At 42.3% G+C, this 22,668-nt stretch overlaps 1 protein-coding gene across 2 annotated transcripts in view; it reads left to right on the top strand.

Moving 5' to 3' along the window:
* Positions 1–245: 245 nt before the first annotated feature.
* The window catches only part of LOC146173969 (ornithine decarboxylase-like), a 49,634-nt gene continuing 27,211 nt past the window's right edge, over positions 246–22,668 (top strand). The window contains exon 1 of one of the 2 annotated variants that reach the window (XM_084583449.1): positions 246–357. The gene's annotated coding sequence lies outside the window, so the exon portion shown is untranslated. Of the gene's footprint in view, positions 358–21,278; positions 21,427–22,668 lie in introns of those variants that run through there. The other variant, XM_084583448.1, reaches the window with a different exon arrangement.

Genomic DNA, 22,668 nt, shown 5'->3' with positions numbered 1-22,668 from the left:
TGTAATACTGATACTACGATTCACACTCAGCGCTTGTACTTAGCTCGGCGTGGGCGGAAATAGGACCGCCAGCGGGCGAGATGTTGAGGTTTAGTGCCGGAAACCGAGCGGAGCGTTGCCACCATACGTTTGGGCGCACAGATTGTTGCCCTTTGATCCGAGCCACCCGCACAAAAGCGTACAAGGAAAAAAAAGAAAAGTTACACACGGAAGCGCGGTAAATATCATTGGCGGCATAAGGACAGCCGTGCCACAACTAGTCGGTGCCGGTTCCCGAGGGGCGCACTGAACGTACTGTGCCGCTTAAATAGCAGTCCCTGCAGAACTGTGAAAGGGCCTCCCAGAAGCATCACCTAGGTGAGTGTCGATTATCAGAACCAAGCTATGATTTGCTGTTAAAAAATGCAGACAGTCGTAGTAGATGGAGGGTATGATACGTCCGACAGACGTATCAGCGCTTTTGCTGCCGTACTCGAGGATTGTTGAGCTCAATAGACAACCAGACATTTTAAAGCAGCTCTTTTTTTTTCCACTTCCAGAGCACGGGAAGCGGGTAAAAGTGTCGAAAAAGAATAAAGTGATCAATCGATTTTAAAGGTATGGCTGTTTTACATAAAGTCTTGTGCTGATGATGTAACCATAAGGTACGAGGTATAGTAGAGATACCGTGCTTACGGTTCATTTACAACATTGCCAGGTTACAGTGACAAAACAATGTGATGTACTAAGTGCGCGATGCCTAAACATATATACTTTAGCAGCGTTTGGCTCGGACATAGAGGAAATCATTTGTACGAGAGCCTCATTGAATAAGTTCACATGAACACGGGTAAAGAATTCAGACACCGGAGATTTGACATAATGGTTTCGCTTAACCGCTAAGGAGTGCAGTTGCACCTAAAATTTTGCTTTTTTTTTTTCATTGTGATCTGTGTCCATGTTTTCCTAATCGGTTTAGCCATCACGAAAATGCGCATACTTGGTACCCTGTCGGAGGAACTTTCGTATCGTATCCTGCACGCCTAAGAAGGTTCTTAACTTGTATCCCAACAAATACCTGCTAGCAAAACTGCAATACGATCGGCACTGGTTGTCCTCTAGCGCAGCGTTGCCGAACTGAAGTACGTAGTTATTTAGAAGAACTTACCGTTCTTTGTTCGAAGCTGGCCATTGTGTTATGGAGAAGCAAATATATATAAAAAAATAACACGTGAAAAAAAAAACATTTCTACATGCTTTGCTTTCTACCGTTTAACAATGATACGTTTCGGGAAATTTATGTATATTTGAGACCACCCTGAATACTGGGCGCTAACGTTTTTAAGTCTGTACGTTGAAATGTAAGACGGGACAAAATCATTTGCTATTTACGTCAAAAACATTCAGAAAAGAATTGCGGCATATCATGTTCACGTGCATCAACTGTCTTACTTCTATCGTTCATTGACATATGTTATTTGTGAATGTATATCTAGAGACAGACATTTCCAAGAAAATATTTATTTGTTAATATATAGAAGCTCTGCAGCCTTTTCAATTGCGACTGAAGGCACAGGGATCCTTCGGTGCATTTAAAAAAATATATACAAAGTCTTTCTCAACTGCCCAGATGCCAAATAAATGCACCACGGAGGCGTTGCAGAGACGGGAATAAAAAAAAAAATATCTGACACGGAATGTGCTTACAAAATACCTTGTACTTGAAACATCAAAAGAAAAGCGTTAATCGAAAACGCTTTGCAAGCACCCACTTCACTATACCAAAGTCGATATTGTGCGACACTATCATAGCCATACCTACATGGGCGTAGCAGAAGCTTGCAGTTAATGAAGAGGTCACATCTCATCTTTAGCCCTCCTCTAGGGATCTAGTAACGTTTACTTCTACTGTACACGTTTCACAATTCATTTCGCGCTTGCGTCTTGAATGCTTTAGCATTGAATTGGGACCATTGGACGCGCCAAAAAAAAAAAAAAAAAAAACGCGTAAGTTCCCTCTAAAACCATATCATGTGTCTATTTAATAAACATTGAAAAAGGATTGGGCTTTACCAAATACCAAAACTCTGGGAAGACAAGTGCCTTCATTAGTTCGCATAATATGTCCCACAGGGAAATGCAAAGAAGCGTATAAACAGAGTATATGTCCTATTGTTCTGAAATAAACACAGAGCTGTGGACAGTCACCCGACCTACACTGAAGTCTTTTCTGCCCTTAAGAATTATTTTTGCATAACAATAATTAACTTAGATGAGCCGAATTATGGCCTTGAAGAGCAAATCATAACTAATGACTGTCCCATGCTGACCGTTCAATGTTGCTAACTATAATAAACAAAACCGCTGGCTGTGAGGTTTGCGTCAAGGTACAATTTATACAACCTGTAGCTGATTCATATCCGAGATCCGATGCTTGCAACTTTTATACTGGGAACCCCTCCAAAAGCAAGCAATTTTTGTCTTTTGACATACGTCTAGGGATTTGAAGTGAAGCCTCTGTCACGTGAAAGTGTTTTTTAATTACGTCAGTACTCGTTAAATATAGGTAAAAAGACGACGTTAATTGCTTTATAGAATCATAATTTCAGTCATCGCTTTCTAAAACGATCTACAACTTACGTATACACACTTTGCGCCAGAAATAAGAGGTAAATATTTAGCTAAGTATAATTTACTAAGTAATATTGTCTTTAGAAGGTGGAAGCACATCAGTTTGATACTAGACACTTTTGAAAATCATTTCGAGTCCCACTGGGGATTAGAGAAAGGTAAATAGCCAGCTGTGTTTTAGTTTGATGCATATTATTACCGTAAAGTAACACAAAACATTTATTTGAATTATTTAGACTAGTATGAACCATAGCATGTGCATGTTCAGCCTTTCTGTATGACCTACCTCCACAGACTAAAGCGATATGTTACCCATAGTTTCTCAAATAGACACTTGCGAAGAGAAATAATTCAACTGCTATATATAGTCAGCAGGAGGACGTACTATCCCAGGATTGTGATACTGCGGGTTACATTGGCGTACTATTATATTATATTATAAACAAACCGACTTGCACAATCACCCGTGAGTGAAAAATGTTTTTGCGGCAGCACTATACTAATACTTAAGAGTGCGTGAACACCTAAACTGTTTTTATTTTAGAACTTCATCTACCTACATTTTGAGCATGGCAGTGCCCAAGAACTTGTAGAAAATTAGCTGGAATAGTTAAATTGGACTAGCGTCTTTAACATTACCCCCGAAACATTTCTAGAAATCAAAAATCCTTTTCTGCTTTTCCATAGACTGAATGGCTTTATTGATAATATTCAGCGCAGCGAATTTGAAAATACATTCTTCATAGAATCACAATACAAGGAACTGTACTTCGCGGCGTCCGCAATGTAACGCGCATTCCACTTTGACGTTATGGTGGCGTATTAACGCAGGAACTGTGGCAATAGATGTGATTCAAACGAAAGGGAGAAAGTAAGTACACACCAAAAGGGCACACTGAGGGTTTTACGCTAAACTGTGTGCCATGCGTTCCCAGCTTCTCTGCACTTTATTCTCTTCTAGAGAATAGTGAGATATGAGACCTGTTAAAGCTATTCTTTGCTTTCTTTTCTTCTGAGCACGTCATAAAGAAACCTACTGGTTACAGCAAAAAAAGGAAGCTGACATCCTAAAAAGTTGGAAACATTGTCTGTGCTTCCATTATAACGAGAAAACAATTCGATCACAAATGGTCGGAGACGAGAACCTTTTCGGTAAAATATTTTGAAAACAAACTGCTCAAGATAATATCAACAAGATAGTCCAAAAGGTTCTACAGAAGCCGTTATCTTTGGTGTGTCTTCTAGCCATGCCAAATTGGTGTGCCTTCTAGCCAAAGGTCAAATTGAGTGCCACGCGAAAACAGGCTATGCTATGGATAGTGAAGCTTTTGCTTCAAAAACGAACAAGTATAATTCCGAACCTGTAGACTGGTTTAGATGGTAAGGGCTTTTAAAAAAAAATGTAAATATTTTATGCCAAGCTTGTTCATTCATAGGAAATAAATGATTCTCGGTTCACTGCCATGACGGCCGTAATTGAAAGCCAGGCTGAGCCAGAAGGAAAATGATATATTGTAAGAGAAACCGAAGTGCTGTAAGTGAACATAGAGCACTGCCCTTTTCTGCTGCTCGAAATTACACGACGTACTGGAATGGAAAGGTGAAAGTTCATTATTTTGACATCAAGCACGACATGGACGTACAGCGGCTATAAACAGGGGTGCTTTAAAGTAGAGGTAAGGGCCAATAAAGTTGTTTACCTGTGAAAGAAAGGGCGGATCCGGTTTTTGAAACAGACGCAGCCTACATGATGCATACATTCTCCCTGAGCTACGATCACGTACGTACCCGCATGTTCTGCTAGCCATTCATGTTTACTGTATCCGTTTTTAGGTCATTACAGACAATGCCAAAACATAATCCGTGCCAATAACTATGCTTCATGTTTTTTCGTGTAAAGCCATAAGCATGCGCGGACTTCATGCTTATAAGCTAGGTTTAAGGAAAGAACAAATCCTTCTATATTTCCAACAAATACAGGCCTATAAATACCAAAATATCTGGGACAACCGAGACAAAGAAAAAAAAACGTAAAAGCTTTGAACAAAGCTAGAAAATGAGACCTCTTGATTATTCAGAGTGAATATATGTTTTCACAGTTTCTCCGCCAGTCTAAAAGACAAACACGCTCCAATTGCCAATCATTCTTGCAGCCGCCTAGCATCACGTTGCGGCCGCCTAGGATCCGAAGCCTTCGTGTAAAGGCGGAGCTCTGGCAGGTGCGACAGAAACAAAAAACGGAGTCTTCGCTGCCCAAATGATGGCGACATGGTTTTTAGAATTCAGCAATGTCAAAAATTAAAAAAAAAACACACCTGTGAACGCCGTGATTAGAACGCTGCCGCCACTGAGTGCTTAATTGATGTTACACAAATGTCGCCACCTTGATAACCGTTTTATTCATTGATCACGTATTCCAGCGGCTGATATTAGAACTTTGGGCATTTGAAAACGTAACAAGATGTAATATAAGAACCGGATACCTCTGACGGAGTTAAAAGTTTGCAAGTTTATGGGCAGCTCTCAGGAATCCATATAAACCGCTGCGGTTTTATAATGTGGATCGAAAAGTCCCCTTTGTGGCTTTCTTTGCACAATATTAAAAAGTGTGGAATAATTTATGAATGATTTGATGATCGGGATTGGATAGGGATCACATGTCAAAAATACATTTAGAGCAAATGTACTTTTTATATGTAGCTGAAAAATTGATCAACCAAAAAACGATCAGAACTGTGGGTAAATAAAATACCCCTGCCATGAGCACAGACAAACTTGCCAGGATTGTCAGGCATTACACATTTGTCGCACATATGGACGATAATGATTCAGTAAATGATCACAGCGCATGCTGCCATCGTAAAAGATAAAATAACGGTAAAAATTTTCGCTTGCTTGCTTGTGATGCTCCGAGGATATTTCTATCCCTCTCCGAGGGCGATGCTTTCCATCGTTCAGTGCTATGGGGAAGGCTGTCCGCCCATCAAGTGCCAACCTGATGACGCCCTCACCTCTTCAATTGGTTCGGTGTCATTGGCACCTGACATTGAATATTCATTGTAAGATGCACTATCCATATTTCGCTGGCATGATTCACGCATTAAGGAAAACAGGACACGAGTGTATTCTCAGTGCTACAAGCACTTTTCCCAGTTACTCTCCCGCGCGAATATTTTAATGAAGCATCCAATGTCTTGGCGCAGTGTCTTTAGTTTTCATTTCCTAATCACAAAGTTAATATTTTTCAGAACGTGCTCGTATTGTTGCACACAGGTGCACGAAGAACGTTAACTGATTTAATTAATTCTGGAGCCATTCATCACGGCGTCCGTGACAACACGTGTGCCTCTCCTGCAAGACAACCTGTCAATAAGGAATTAAGAGTTGACTGAGTCGCAGGATGTCAAGTGGTCATTTACAATGATGGTGAATCTTACTCGCATCTAACTTTTCCCTTATACCTGCAACTGATATCTTCCTCTCACTATTATCGGGAGCCCGTATTCTCAAAGTACGTTAGGTGGCATGAATACCCCGCAGTAAGAACGTTTCGATGACCTTTAGAACGCCTCTTAAGAGATGGAACGTTATGACACCTGTTGTCTCAGTCTGCTATGTGTGGCCTATGGAAATATTACTAGCACTCCTTTGTTTGATATACAACCGTTTGAATTTATGATAGACGACCGGATAAGTTTATGGCATCACTGGGTTTTTCCGGTACTTAAAAGTTGATTCTGACCTGCTGAACTCCAAAAGGATGAGCATGTTCTGCATCTTTCTCTCTGCGTTTATGAAAAACCAGAAAGCACTAATTTAGCAGGAATGTTGACAAGTACACGAATATTTTGTGGCAAGTTTGTGATATCATCTTTGAGTCATTTTCGAATAGCCGCACAAAACTTCAGGTCTGCTGTTTTCAGTGGTTTAAATGTTATTGATTCTTTCCATTTGTGAAGTCATAAGTAAACGTTTGCGCTGCCCATCCGTTTTGTCGTATTGCGCTCGCTAGTGTGGCTAAATCCCCTTTACTTGCTCGCACTGCCGTTTTACATGTGGTAACATCATGCGCGCCCTGCACTACTTTTCTCTTTGCTTTCGCAACATAAATCTTTTCCGAACACCGCACCCTTTCCTTGGCTTCGCTTGCTGTGCGGCTACACCAGAACGACACACAATGTCTTGTTTAAAAGTATATTGATAGTCTGTAAGGTAATGTTCCATAGAGCTGTAGCAATGTCTCTTTAATCATTCAATATTAATGTTCTCCTAGCAAACAGGAAGCTTGATCTGCGTTAACATATGTACAAAGTGGGTGTACAAAGTGCCGCATTACGCAAATGAATCATCATTAAAGCTGCATTATAAGGCGTTATTGGGGGTCATAGGTGCATCACGAAAACTATTAGCTCATTACTCTGGCTCCATAAACTCCCGAAAGCTTGTTTTAGTAGCTTTATGCACTGGCAATGATATGCAAGTGAGAGTTACGATGGACACCTAAAAGCAATTCTGTAGTGTTTAGACGCTCATAATTAATTATTATAATACATATATACGGGATACCTCAAGAATCATGAGAGACAACGATCGTCACATTGTTTGCGTGAAAAATATGCGAATCGGAATGTCGACCTTAAGATTGCTTCTGAATAACTGTGTGGTCTTGTTTTTTTTTTTGTCATCTCATGAATTTTCACAATGCATTCACCTCCGGCATATTTACGATCGCAGAGAATGCGACTGTGTGCATCTGAAGGACAAAGATCAAACTTTCGCCAGCGGATATATTTTGTATTGATAGAAGAGGCCAGTGTCACGACCGGATGTCCGCTTAATTGCCGGCTTGTTTGTCGCCCGTCGGTACCTGTGCCGGATCATTTGGCAGCTGACATCCGTGCGTAAGCCCCAAAGTCATTGGAGAAACGAAGGTTACAAAAACTAAGTGAAATATTGATTTGAAAATATCGTTCCACAGGATGAAAAATGGCCTTCAAAAAGACTGCGGCATGAGTCGAATCAAATCTATCCCTGAAACGACTCAAACGGAAGAGAAAGTTGACACGCGTTTAAAAGCCCTTGTTCAAGGTTGCAGGAGGCCTGTATGTGGCTACGCGAGTTGGATGAAACAGCTGTGAAAGTGAACAGCATATTAGAAATTTCACAGATGATTGTAGAATTTGTACGCGAATCCGGATATTGCTCCCCTAAACGGAATAGCTGATTGCAATTTTTGTGGGATGGAGCTCAACAAGTGTGCTAAAGGCAGCTATGAATACCCAGTGTCACATGTTCCCCTTTTGGATGCAGGAATATATGTGGATAGTCTAATAATACAATTGATGCTTCCTAAAACGCAAGATGCCTTGCAGAGTTCAAAATCGGTACAGTGCATAATCATTACCTACAAAAATGCTTAAACATGCACTTCAAGTGGCACAAGATTTTTATCTGTGCTTGCTAAATCTGACAAGAAGTTCCTTCTGATATTGTAATGGGAATGCAGCGATGGCCACTTACCATACTCTTGTGGACATTGACAGTCAAAAATGGAAATAGCATGTATCCTAAGCGTATTTTTATTCAAACATCATCCTCATGATCATCACCATCTTCACTACACCCACTGTACGTCGAAGACCTCCCCTGCATTCTTCCATTTTCTTAGTCTCATGCCGCAAAAAATCATTTGATACCAGCAAACCTAACTTTCTGCCGTCCCCTGATACGCTTGAATATTCTTGAAATCCAACCTGTCATTCTTAGTGAAATCAGTTATCTCGTATTCACATTGCAAGACCAGCCCACGACCAGTTCGTTTTGATCAGAATGGCGCTGGGTTGCCGGGTATCCTGAACCTTTCAGCACGCTTTTTATCTCTAAATAAATTGCTTGGAGTGACTCCCTTATAAGACTGAACTATTTCATGCCATTAAATCAAAAGGCTTTATGCGAATGGTATGTCTTTTGTTGTATTTCAGTGCTGCTGATTAATATATAATGTCATTCGGAAGTGTGCTGCAGTCAACCAGCTTCAGTGCACATAAGGGGCCTTATAAGTCAATGGGTTGCATTTTAAACCTTACTAAAGCATTTCTTTGCGATGTTACAGCCATCAGATATTATTCCCACCCATTATGCAGCACTTTAGCCATCGAAAATCAAGGTAGATACGAAGTCAACTACAAATCCGATAAACACGAACAATCAATCCAGTTGATACGGCGGAGTGCGCATATGAAACGCAAGACGCATGGAGACACGTTGAGCGCACGTTTGTAATTAAAAAAAAATTGGCGCTGAGTTGCAACTTTACTTTCTAGATAAACGCCAGTGAAGAAGCGGCCAGCAAGAAAGGCTGTTTCCAAACTGATCGACACCCGCAGGCATGCCACAATGGATTTTAAGACAGCCTGCGAAACTAATAGTTTCAAAGCAGACAATGTTATAAAACGTAAAACTCAATAATATAAGGTTGTAACTTTTGTAGTGCGCACATAGGTTTTCCTGTCGCTTGTTCTTCAGCATATTTGGTTGGTTGGATGGTGTTCCAGATCGGATGCTATTGAGGTTGCGAAACTTGTTCGATGGCGAATGGAACTCCAGGTTAATGGCATTACCTCGTATGGTCTAATAGCAGAATGATGTCATTAGATGCTAAAGCCATTCAATTACAACATATATTTGCTGGCATCAAAAGGTATAAGTAAGAACTGGTTCCAAATTCGGAATGTTAAAAGCATAGTAATTATATCATTGTACAATATTTTGTCGCTGTAGCAAAATGAAGAATAAAAAATAATCCGGAAGTAATATATCTACCCCAAAATTCAAAGCTAAAACATGCTCGTTGATGCATTAGTAAATTTAGAGGTGGCATGTTCCAGCTCAATCAAGGATAATACGTTATGTTGCATACCGTTGAAGAAGTAAAAAGGATTATAAATGGCAGGGATTCAACGCTACTTAACCCTGGTTATAGTGAGCAAAAGCATTCACCGCGGTGGCTCAGTTATTGCGCTACTGAATCCGATGGGATCGAATCCGCTCAACTCCGATGTTTCTTTTTTTTTTTCAAGTGTGAACTATACACGTAGAGTAGTTGAATCACCACCAATATTCTGAGTCCTTGTTTTCAGCACAGGAGAAAAGAAGTTTTACTCAATAATATCATAATCCCTTCTGAGAAGTTTTAGGAGATGAATGCTGGCTGATGTTTAGTGGTCAGCTCAAGGTAATTCACCGACACCTGGTAACATTGGGAGTTGTAGCACGAAGAATGAAGCCCCCACTCCAAATTCATCTGCAAGAGCTTTAGGACATGGCTGCCGGTAGCAGTTCATTCTGCACATATTAAAAGCAGAGTTGTACGTGATTGCTTCTATGCAATCAAATATATTTTCGAATATTTTTGTCATCAATTGATTCAGTAACATTTAAGGAAATTCGAATATTATGTGGCAATGTATTAGCTTTTACTAATGAGTTCTGTGTAGAAAAGGCTACGGGGGTGAAGTGTCTGTTATGATGCGGTTGCATCAAATTCAGCACCACCGAAGCGTGACAAGTAAGGCTGTCATGCGCCGTACGATGCGCATGACAGCCTTACTTGTCACGCTTCGGTGGTCCTCTTTGTGTCACTCCTGTGACCATCCGTTGCAGTTTCATGAGTTGAGACCAAATGGGTGCTTTTAGTGAAGGAAAGCGTCAGCGGCTGCACCAGATCTTGGTGAAAGAATTAGACTATCATTGCTATGTGTCCGCGTGTGAAGCCGCCCTTGATGCTTTACAGAAAACAAAGTCATAATATGTTCAGCTGTTTAAGGACATTATCCGCTTCTTCTTTTCACAGTGACAGCAGCGATACGCTGCGCTTAACAGCGAATGTTTTGTTTGTTTTTGAGTGCGAAGTTTAGCGTTCTAAAACAACTCAGGCGACGGGGGACGCCGTAGTGGAAAGTTCCGAAAGTTTCAACCACTTAGCTTTCTTTAACCTACACTAACACCACAGAGTACAAGGGTGCCTTGCTTTTCGCTTCCATAGGAAAGTGACATGCATCATCGAGATATAATACCATTTCCATGAGATCAGCTGTTCAACGCCCTAACCACTAAACGAACTCGGTGGGTCATACAGGGCGCAAAATATGATATCGACATAATGCGCAACTTCGAGCGAATATGAAAGGTGTCTGTACGGTAAAGAAATGCCATACCCTTTAGTGTTCGCACCTAGCACCTGTTCAGTGTAGGGGCTAATGTCTTCAGTAGAAAGCACTGCCAAATAAGCGACAACGTTGGAAAACAACACTCGCTGAAAAGTAACTGCATTTCAAAGAAAAGGTAAAGGATGCCCCACTACTTTATTGTAGTTTGAGCATGTGTTGTTTTATGGCAATACATCTGAAAGAAAATCATGCAGTTATAATCGATTGCTATGTTTTAATTATCAGTTACTTTACCTGGGCAATAATTGGGAGCTGTAGTCAGTTACATTTGAATTACATTGAAATTTCTATCGCTCGCGTATTTTCTGTACCGCGTACAAGGCTGATTGGTAGATATCGTATTTTAGTTTCACTGGTGACTCGACTATAATGCAAAATTGCCAAAATTTTGCATTTCTTTTCTTTGTCAAGATATGTAATGCCGTTGGAACCAAATCAATGCTGTGTAATAAGGCCACATATTCTCTCTTTTCCACCTAGTTTAAGCAGAAAGCCGCTATGTTCTATATCGACAAAGCGCACATCGCTCTTGTATATCTAGCTCTGACTAGTCACTTCAGAATTGTTCACGGAGGCGATATTCAGCAACCGCGGTGCAATTTCTTGTACCAGCCGGGAAACATGCATATCATGTCAAGGCCAGCTCCGTGAACAACCTTTTCTTAGCCGCAACATGAATTGTGGGACGAGACGCGTCATATTTCTCGAAGGACGACGCATAAAGTACCAGATATCGCGCATGAAAGGAAGCTGCGGTTTAACAGGCGACAAAAACACAGCTATAGTATCACCCGAAAAAATCTTGTCAGATCATAACTGTCTTCAAAATTGAATACTGTAAAAAGCAGTGTGGACAGCCCAGAGTGTCTGTACCCAAGTACACTGAACATCGTCATGTGTTTTAAGACTTGGTTATCTACATGGTTGGTGAAATAGTGAAGTGTTTTGAAGCATGCGTTCAGCTTTTGCTCAGTGTATTTGAGCCGTCAAACAGCCGTGGAGGTCAATACCTCAATAAAAGTTTCGGGAAAGTATCACGTCCAGCTCTAAGAGTGCTGGCAACGTTTTCATCATATTAACATTAAACTGTATTGAAGAAAACCACAGAAGCTAACTGACTAGTAGTTAGTTATTTACAGTCGAGAGAACTGGAGGCCAAAAATTACGGTATATCCTTTTTTTCCCAACAGCTTGACTTGAGGCACATGCATCACAATGCCGGACAGCTTGTTTTGGCTTAGTCGTACTGTTTCTGTTCATATTGTGCAGTTTTTGCCTGATGCTCGACATAAGCGGATGTTTCGAGTGAGCGCTTTTTATTATAGTGCACAGCTTGCAGCATCGAGGGAGGTTAGAGCATGTGCCCTGACCCTGTGTCATAAAGACGGGGCGTATGTTCAGTATAAGGCTCATGGTCAAACAATGTGTTCGCTGCATTGTTCAATGCCAAATGATTTTCCGACTCAGTAGGGTGCTCCCTCTTATATTCAAGAGGAACTGAGCATCTCATGCATAAATGAAAGACCAAGTTTACCGCTTAAGTAAAAACACTTTCGCACAGGATACATTACGAGTTACACAACATAAGGTCGGCTTCATCATACGTGCAAGTATAGCACAGCGTGCATAACACAGCGTACACAGCCATCAATATTTACCCCTTTGCACGAATTCTGACTGCATGAACGACTGACTGCCCGAATCCTAAAACGCGTAACCAATTGGGCCCGCCATGCCTCTTTTAGACATCTTGTCAGGGTTGTAGATATGCAAGTAATGACGAAGCGAGCTGTCACGCTGCCAAGTTCACCCTGTGGGCTACCGCTGAAGGCGCTTCCGCTAACATAGGAAGCCGTAGGCGTGCAGCATATTGGCCTACACCGAGAGCGAAAAAGTGAGGAGCTAGTTAGGTGATGAAAAGTTAACGCTCTAAAATGCTATTGATCTAGGCCTTATGCATGATTCGTACGCGCAGCAGCCATGTGTCATTCTTCGTTTCTTATTGTCAAATCACGAAAACTCACAGTGCACCATTTTATTACGCTAATATGTGCACAACAATATTTTCTAAAGATTCGTAATAATGGAATTCCTTGCCAGCAGTTTAACAGGAATCAATCATCCCATTCAGTTCAAAAAGTCTCTTACAAAGCTGAGTAATGTGTTCATGTTCATCAATTGATTTATATGCTGGTTTTGCTCACAATATCACATTATTGTTCAGCAAATCGCTAATGTAGATTCAAGAAAATTGTTAACCATGTTTTTTACCTCTATTGTTTTGCATTGTATAAACTGTGGTTCGGGGTCTCCAATGTTATGAAATTCTCTTCGTGTCTGTACTGTACCCTCTATCCTGAAGAGAAAAGAAATAAAGAGAAAAGGGAAAAATGGAGCAAATAAAATGAAATAATGGTATAGAAGAACTGAGAGAGGGGAGTTCAGTGGGAGCGCGCAAAACCCAGTCAGAGCACCTCTAATTTAAGGAAGGAATAAAGTAAGGTGCTAACTAGTGAACAAACGAGTGTGTGTGGACAGGGCGAACAAATGAGCGGGCACACGGATGCGCCAACCAAAGTAACAAACTCTAAGAACAAACGAAACGACCGATGCTTAATGCCAAAGCCAAAGCCAAGATGTTGCCAAAGTGCTGCCCCTTATTCCTGCAGCAGACTATAATACCGTGCAAAAAATTCTTCGTCTTCTACGCTAGAATGCACGGAGCGATAGATTAAAAAAACTGCGCTTAATAATTGGCGCTGGCAAAAACAATGCCACAAAAATATTTTGCTCTCTATCATCGGCCACAGTTTAGGCGAAAATGGCCCTCAAAAAGCTTGTATTCCCCATAGAAAAGCATTGCCTCCAATTACTTTACAGGCCGCTGAGCAAGTTGCCATCTCGTAGGGCTTGCACGAAATATAAGAGACTTTATCTGACACCGGCGCTGCCCGCTGTGTCCCCAACTAATATCTTGCACCATGGTGCTGATGAATAATTGAGCGGGTGTAAAGGTGTGCCAAAGGGCAGATCATGTGAGCTTTGGTTCAACTTTGCGAGAATACATACCAGCGCATTCTGAAAGTAGAAGCGCAGAAGAAATCGACAGAGCGTCGACATATCCAGCTGCCCCACACCTATGTGGCGGTGCTCGCCTTATCTGTTGCCAGTGTGAAGGCGGGCTGTTACAGCGATTCGACGACGCTTCTCGGTGCTATGCACTTTCTCCTTTGCCACTAATGTTCCGACGACCTCCGGCGCTGCATGGTTATACACAAAAAACAATACACACACGAGAATTGAACCAAGACGTTAACACAGATGATGCGCTTGCTTCCAACTGCCTGTGTTTGTACTACGAATAAGAAGAAAGCTTCACACAAAACGTGGGGTTACAATATGAAGAAGAAGTAAACAAAAGATTCAGAAAACAAAGCGAAGAAATTCAGAATAAAAAAATAAATGAAAATAAAACGAAAATAATGACAACTTAGGTCTAACTTTTTGTCACATTGTCCAAACGTCTTGTCACATTTTTCCTAATTTGTCATTATTTTCGTTTTATTTTAATTTAATTTTTTCATTCTGAATTTCTTCGCATTTTTTTCTGAAACTTTTGTTTACTTCTTCATATTAACCCCACGTTTTGTGTGAAGCTTTCTTCTTCGTACCACAAAAACAGGCAGTTGGTAGCGAGCGCATCATCTGTGTTAACGTCTTGGTTTAATTCTCTTGTGTGTGTATTGTTTTTTGTGTATAACCATGCAGCGCCGGAGGTCGTCGGAGTCGTATAGCCAACTAGCCCGCTCGCAACTGCCACCAATGCTGCCGTTTTTTTTTCAGTCAGTGCGGCTTTGATTAAATTTCGACCGCAATTACCCAATCGATGTACGGGCGTTTACACCGTGCAAAACAGCGCGGACCGCGGCAGTCACGCGGATTGAAAGTTGTTTTTACAATGAGGCATAAAGCGATGTACCGCCGATCAGCGCTGACGAATCCCAGCAGCAGCACGGTTTCATTAAACCCGCCGATAAGGTGCACATCACGACATAATATAGGTTATCTGAACATTCTGACGCATTTCCGCTCTTTGCTACTTATCTATTAATAGAGCATGCTGGTATGCTGATCTGTCCAGTGTTCCTATTTATGCTTCCGGAGCATATACATGAACACTATTTTTACCTAGATTGGTCATCGCTCGGGTACTACTTTTTCATTTGGCGCACCTGTACCTCCATTGTTAACGTTAATTCTAAGTTCTGATGTCCACCGAAAATTGAGACAGATACTGTGCGTTCATAACCTCCCTCCCCCACCCCCAAAAAAAAGCTTAGGCAAACATACGGAAACAATTCGCGCAGTTAAATTTGTGTTAAAGCCGCCACCGCGTCTACTCTGAAGCTGCGCTTGACTGTCTACTTAAGTTTTATTTACTAATACTGATCACCGACCTTCTGGATACAGCAGTTTATTATAGCGTACACGGGGAAAATTGGTGGCATCACAGTATACTGCAGAAATCGGATAGGCCACATGCATAGAGGGCGAAATATGGTTCCCAAGCTATGCTGACAACCTGGCTATAAAGCGTTCATCAGGCCGGCGATCTAATTTATGACACTCATTGCAAATTTGTCGTATTAGGTAAAAAACTCGATGTAAAATTTTCGCAGAATATGAAAGAAAATTTATAATACCTAGATTTATTGCACCTTATATTTCAGGCAAAACGATCCTAAGCGATTTTCTTGCATACATGCGCAGCCATGTAAACATTAGCAGCACTGAGGTTTAGGCAGGTGAAAGCGAATAGATCAACGGTGGTCGTCCCAAAGCATTCGCGGGTGAGTTAGACGTCGGCGTGTTAAAGCCCGAACGTTTTGGTATTGAGTTTGAGCCTTATTTAGCGCCATGCTCATGGACTGCTTTGGAAAGGAGCTGGAACGCACAGCACGTATGTTTGAACATAAGGTACGACTCGCAATGCATTACGGTTCCAGGAACCAACGTTACTATGGTTGTTGCTCGCCCTGGTTCTGACGAAACTGAAATCGATCTATAAGAATCACGCAATAATTAGTTATTTACCGCAAATCACATGTGTCATGGGGCGCAGAGTACACAAAATAAATATAGAACATTTGAAGCATAGAATCGCGCTACCAAAAATTAGTGCTTGAATCGTTTTGCTAGCTGACGCTCAATCTCAGCTTTTCATCCACTAAAAGTTTGCCGAAGTTGGCCAACATCGATTAGAGCTGAGCACTGCCCAAGGAAGGGAGACACAAGCAAGTCAGAGGAGATAAAAACCTCATGGCATGCATGTTTATTATCATTTGTATCTAACAGGTCTCCATGCAATCCAGTTCGAAAGTTCTATCATGACGTTTTCAGTTTAGTTCAGTCGTTCAGTCGTGTCCGACTCTTCGTGACCCATGGACCATGTCACCTCCACGCTTTCCGGTCTCTCACTATCTTCCTATCATCACATAACTTCATCTGCAGTGCCTCGAGGATGCCATCTAACCATCGCGTTCGCTGCCTACCCCTTCGCCGATGACTCTTAACCTTTCCCAACATCAAAAAATTTCTCCAGTGACTCCTCTCTTCTCATCGGATGACCGAAGTATAATGAAGTCTTAGGCTTAGCGTATAGATAGAATCTGTTTTTACAGTTCTAAAAAAGCGTCGTTACCTGGGGTTGTTGAGATATTCAACTACTAGACCTTTGTGTTTATAGAATTCTGTTGACATGAAGTCTCGCATTTGCTCAGGTTAGTAATGCAGTCTGAGTAATTTCAACTGGACACGCCTAACAAAGATCTCGATTATTAAATGCCCATAGTTAGATACATCGGCCACAGAAGGGCTGTAGTGGTTAAGCTTTATTTCCAACGCATGCACAAGACCGACCCAAATGGTCGTTCTTCGCTTTATACACGGCCACTATCCCTTGGGCAGCAGGGGCGTTTTCAGCCAGTTGAAGTAATCTGATGTGTGTCACCGAGATGCCGCCGACCACTGGAGACTCCCAGTTACCAGAGAGGCAAATGAAGTGGCTCGGGGGTAGGTACTGCGGGTAGTTTCAGATGATATGATTTAGACAGGCATTGTTACCACAATTTTTACATTTGCTTTTATATGGTCTTTCTGCATATAGGCTACATAATTGGGGATTTGAGATTTCGATAGGTGTTCGTTTGAAGTTTACGCCATGCTTTGGTCTGTCATTTGAAGAGCGTTCTGTTTGCAGGAGGGAATATGAGCACGACTAGCCTTTAATGTGGCAGGATTTCTCAATAAGGATAGGATAGGATAGGAAATACGTTAATTTCTCTAGGAAGGTCTTGTGTTAGTAGCAGAAGAGGTCCATCTTCCGTCTTTTCACAGGGTCGGTGCCTGTATTCCAGGGCTCCGCTGAGCTTCGCTGCTCGCTGGGCGTGCTGGATCAGACCTAGTTGGCAATCCAGATCGCCGCTTGAGAGCCGGCTCTCCCACTGTTCCGCACTCGGGTCTATACGAAAGCTATCGCTATTTCAATAAGAAGACAACCTTTCTTTGCCGGTGCATAAGCGGTTGGGCGGTACAGTTCTCTTGCTAGGTTATGAGCCGCTTTACCAAACGGGTGGCATGAGCTGGCGCTCAGACTAGGCGAATGCGCTGGGCGGAAGGGGGGGGGGGGGGGGCTAAGATTTTGTAGCATACGCTCTGCTTGCGGGGAGATTCTGCCCAACGTGTATATGCGTAATGTCTGTTTTGAGTATACTGACTGGTTTCTGCCGAGTTCCACGCTGTGGCTGGATAATGGTTGCTTCTTCTCCGATGCGTGCGTGTTAAATGCATACAGTACCCCCTGTTATGAATGTATCATGTCCTGAGGTGACCATAACTAACTTCGACGTAACCGGAGTGCTCGAAAAAAGGCGACCAGAAGGGAAGGAATAACACCGTCCGTGTCTTGTCCGTGCCTTGTGTGTTTTTTGTCCTTTGTGCTCATGGTTTATCGCACTGCACTCATGCGGAAACAAAGTAAGTAAGATGGCCACAAGCTCGTTTTACTAAATCGTAGCTAATAACTTTCCAGCCGAGGATTCTGCTGTATCGGCATACACTACAAACGTAAACGTTTGGCCAAAGGTATGGCTCTCTCTCTACGACGTTCAGCTTGGAAAGCTGGGTGCATGTTTCGAAATGTTGGTGGGATGACCAAACTCTATTTTAATAGTTATAGAAAGGTAGGTTGTCGATCCGCTCTGTGGTTCATAATATATAGTTAGTACGGACAAAATATGTCTACTAGCTATTCTTCCAGGTTGAATCCATAATCTAACACCCAAAGTTGTAACAATGTTTGCTGTTGAAATACTGCTAAACAATCCACAACTCTGAATGATCCGCGCTCTACTATTCAAGCCAATTAAGCTGATTAGTTCCGTGCCACTGCTGCCATTTTTGGTGAGCAATGAGAAGGCAGAAGTAATGTGTGCGATGTAAGGGCACATAAAAATAAGCCTCATGGGCTCGGAAGTTTTTGAACCCCTCACCTCAGTGGTTTGGATGCATTGAATGTTCAAAAATTATCAGAACTGATTTTATTATGCCCATAAGTGTCTCACACAACTCAATGAAGTGAGAAAGTGATCTTTGTTTTCTGAGCGCCACGCATGTGCTTCGTGCAACGGGATCATGCAGGCTGTAGCGATACAAAGGGAACAATTTTATCTTAGTTAAACATAGCCCCCTGACAAGCATGCTTGTTTCTCTCTTCGTGTCCGCATATGGCAGCCAGTCATTCATCCAGCGCCTTTCCGGCCTCGGCTACAGCGTAGAAGCACATCATCATGGCGGTTTTCACTTTCACTCTGATTGCTTTTCTGTTCTCTGCTCCTCACAATTCTGCTCTACCTGGCTGCCGCATTTGTTACTTTCCGAAAGCTACGAAGTCCATTTACGAATGCCACGTGTAATGCGATCTGCTCTCAATATCAACTTCATTGCTGATATTGAGATATGTGTGGCGAGGTATATGAAAAAATGTGTTTTGCAAATTTTCTTGCACATAGTTTAATAAAAATTTAATAAATATCTCTGCAAAACACATGCACTTACATATATGATTTGCTATTAATGAGACTGGCGTCCCTTTCCCGCCCTCTACTATTGGCCAGATGTAATACACTTTGTTCATTGAAAACTGCTTCATTTTCATGCGAGCAAATCTTACTCGTCTATTAAAGGTGGTGTTATTCCGTTTCTAAAAGCAGTGGTAGCACCGCGTACTGCAATGGTGCAAGCAATATTGCAGAAATTATTAGCACCATCCCAGGCCACCGCTTATATCTATAGTACGCCCAAAGTAGGCGCTCACGTGACCAGTGTTGTAGTGGCGCAACCAGTCAGTTATGCAGTGGCGATCCCAGAACGGGGAGACGTCTTCAAAGGTAGAAGGAAAAAGTTGTCTTTACGAAGAAATGAGGCTCCCTCGCGCAATGTTTATTGGCTGCTTTATGCATGTGCGAACTACTGTTATCAACGAGGAATAAACCAGCGGACAAGACGCGTTCACAAGTAGAAATACACAGAATAGAGCTGGAAACAGGTTTCTGTGGCTGAGACATTGACAAGCAAGCTAAAGGCCGTGAACCGTCCTCAGAATCAACATTCGCGTTGTAACGAAATAAGACATGCGGCAATGCATTACCTGCACGAAGGTTCCCCTAACGTTAAGAAGGTTCCCACGAAATACGGCGTTCAGGTTGCCTTTTCAGCGCCCATAAAACTGTTCTCTCTGTCCTCTCTCCTTGCCACTTTTCCCTCCTGCCTTAGAACACGTCTTCCCCGTTCTGGGATCGCCACTGCATAACTGACTGATTGCGGCGTATGGCTACAAGTTAAAGCATAAAAAATAAATGCAAAATTAGTCCCAGAGTATGTTCACAAATATTACAACCGATGTTGTGTACTCGCTTTCTCTGTCATCTGGTCAGGCAGACATGAGCCAAACTAACCGGTGCTTTAATGAGCGTTTAAGACAGCTCCACAGTTCGCTCCAGCTAGACAGCACAGCCAATCTGCCTAAATACTGAAACAATTGTGAATACTGCATCCCCTTCTTTAATGATCTGAAAATCATTGGTCGCTGAAAAACGCAGCTTGAACGAGAAATCCTCGAAGCTTACAACATCGAGAAACTAGGCACTGAATGCGTCAGTGAAACCTTTCTTAACAGCAAAAAAGTTCCACTTCATTAACGGAGCAGTTTGTAATCTCCTGCACTATTATAGATTTTGCCGTTATTGTATTGCTGGCACCATGGTTGCTTACGCGCATGTGCGCGTGGTTCTGCTTTTTACCAATTCAATAGTAAAATTAAGTTGTGTTTCCAGCTTCGTCCGGCGTACTTCTACTTGTGAACGCATCTTTTCCCCTAGTTTATTTCCCGTAGGATGCAACAACTGTCGCAACAAGCTACTCTTCTTCAATACCGTTATAAAGCGCACAGTTACGTTATCATACCTGTCAGAACGAGGAAACCCTATGAATTTGCATAGCCACATTATGTTTACCTCGTCTTGCCTTATGAAGCCTCAAACAACGCAAAACTAAACATTCCTCACACTGCACATTGCCCCTCTCCCAAACTATTTGAAGGAGTATTCTTAATATTACCGCAGAGTAACAGCCTCAATGTGGAATTCATGGTATTTACTCTGGCGCCTAGTCTCATATGTTGCGTTGGCCGCAGAGGTTGGCCACGTGCCTCGCGCAATAATAAATGTGATCACAGTGCGACGTTTTTCGCGATTGCCTGGACGTGAAGAATTTCCTGTCTGCACAAAAGTGACATTGGGCGAAACTGTGGCAACTGAGGGATATCAGCGCGGATTTACACCTGAAATGCCTTTTCCTGCGAGCGGAATATGAGTGACTGCCAAGCCATTTTGAAGGTCGAAAAACACAAGAACGAGAGCGAAGGTTCGCGGAGGAGGGAGGTTAAAATCGATGCTTGTGCAATTTGTGTCGAACTAAAGGACCATATGTGACTCTTTGAACGTGAGTCACGGCAAAAACTGTGCAGCCAATAAAAGAATCAATGCCATGACAACGTTTCAAAGCAATGGGATTAAACCTGCGCACAAATTGTAATCAAAAGCGTATGCTTCACTTTTGGCAATGAAGAGAAGGACACTGAGTGTCGCGTCTCCGGAAAACGTCTGTAGTGACGACGCAGTGAGAACTGGCAGCACGCAGCAGATCGTCATTTGTCGTAGTTTGTCGGAAAAAGGAAGATGGAATATGGGTCACACCTGCTGAACCTTGGTGCGTATTAAACATAGGGTATGTGGCGCCAATGACGTTGGTGGGAAAGGCAACCGAGGGTACCGTACACACCTCTCCCCTTCTTCCTGCCTCATAGAAGTGTGCGGCTTATTCTCGAAACCTGGAAACCTCTCTGAACGATGTGCCGACCGCGCTGCGTTTGATTTAACGACCCTCAAGAGGTTCCCTACTGCCCTTGTATTGAAGTCATCAGAACTTCATCGCCGAGGACTGTGAGAGATTAAGCTCTTCCGACGCGCAGGTGCGTAGCGAATGGCAAGGGATGGGCGCTGATAAAATTCTCTTTCGAATGATGTCAGTATAGAGCCTAATAGCATCGATCGAAAATCGATAACTGCTTTTTAGCGAATTGGCGTTGTATCAAATGATGTTGGTTAAACGTTGCAAAAACCAATTTGAGAGCAATGACAGATGTGTGGACCATGTCGTCCTAAGGCGCTTTGATATTACAGACGTAAAAAATGTCTGAGTACCTACCAAATATTGCACACGTGATCCACAAACGCAACAACGCATCCTGGCCAAAAGGTTGGTTTCAGAGGGGGGGGGGATATGAAATGGCGGTGCCTTAAGTTTACATTTTGTGACGAATAATTTTTTTAGGATCCTAAGCTTCCTACGATGAACGGATTAGCTAATTTACGATTATTTCGTCATTGTCCGAATCGTAAACTTATTTCGACATGCACTTTTTATGAATGCGCTATAAGGCCTCGAACCTCTCTTGCCACCCCTGTGGCCTTCAGAGCAGCACGCTTTCGAACATATTGATGAGACAAGCCTGGAAACTAACGCCAAAAATGTTTCTATGATCTCTCCTGTAGTCCCACGGGACAAACAGTCAGCTTCAGAAAACCTATCGAACGGTGGTCTAAGCCATGCAGTTCGCCGGGGGAGTAAACTATATTGCTATCTTTTGCACGCGATGTTGCCATGTTCGTTGTTAGTTATAGTAGATACACAAGTGAAAGTGAAGTTTTGCAATAGAGAAAAACAGTTTAACCACCATATTGAAAGCACGCAACGGTTTCAATACATCTAGTCGAGAGGATGACGCTTTCGCTCAAAGTTTTAGCTGAATGTCGAGGTACCCTCCGGCTCCTGTTTGCTGGACTGGTACGGCAACATAAATAAGTTACCGTACACGACAAAAATATGCGCTTTTCATGTAGGACAGCAATCAGTGATAAGTTATTCCTTAGTCGCTCTACACAGGGCCCACATTTCTGGGCTCTAATGACTTTATATAGTGCGTATTGTTTAACATTTTTAGCTGCAGGTTAGATATGAAAAGATAACTTGAACAATCTCCAGTGTAGTTAGTGGCGGCCTGTTGCATGTGGCATGCCCTGAGGCGTCGTTAAGCAGAATGTATAAGGAACATCAGCAGTCACATATGCAGTCACACGTTCTTTTAAAATCGTGTTGGCGATGCGCGCAAGCATGGATGTATCTTTTTAAAGTTTCTAATTTGTCATGTCAT

This window comes from Amblyomma maculatum, chromosome 11, assembly GCF_055883805.1.
Source record: "Amblyomma maculatum isolate TAMU_Amacu chromosome 11, ASM5588380v1, whole genome shotgun sequence".
Lineage (NCBI taxonomy): Eukaryota > Metazoa > Arthropoda > Arachnida > Ixodida > Ixodidae > Amblyomma > Amblyomma maculatum.
The sequence above is the reverse complement of the archived record's forward strand: the minus strand, read 5'-3'. Positions and strand labels throughout refer to the sequence as shown.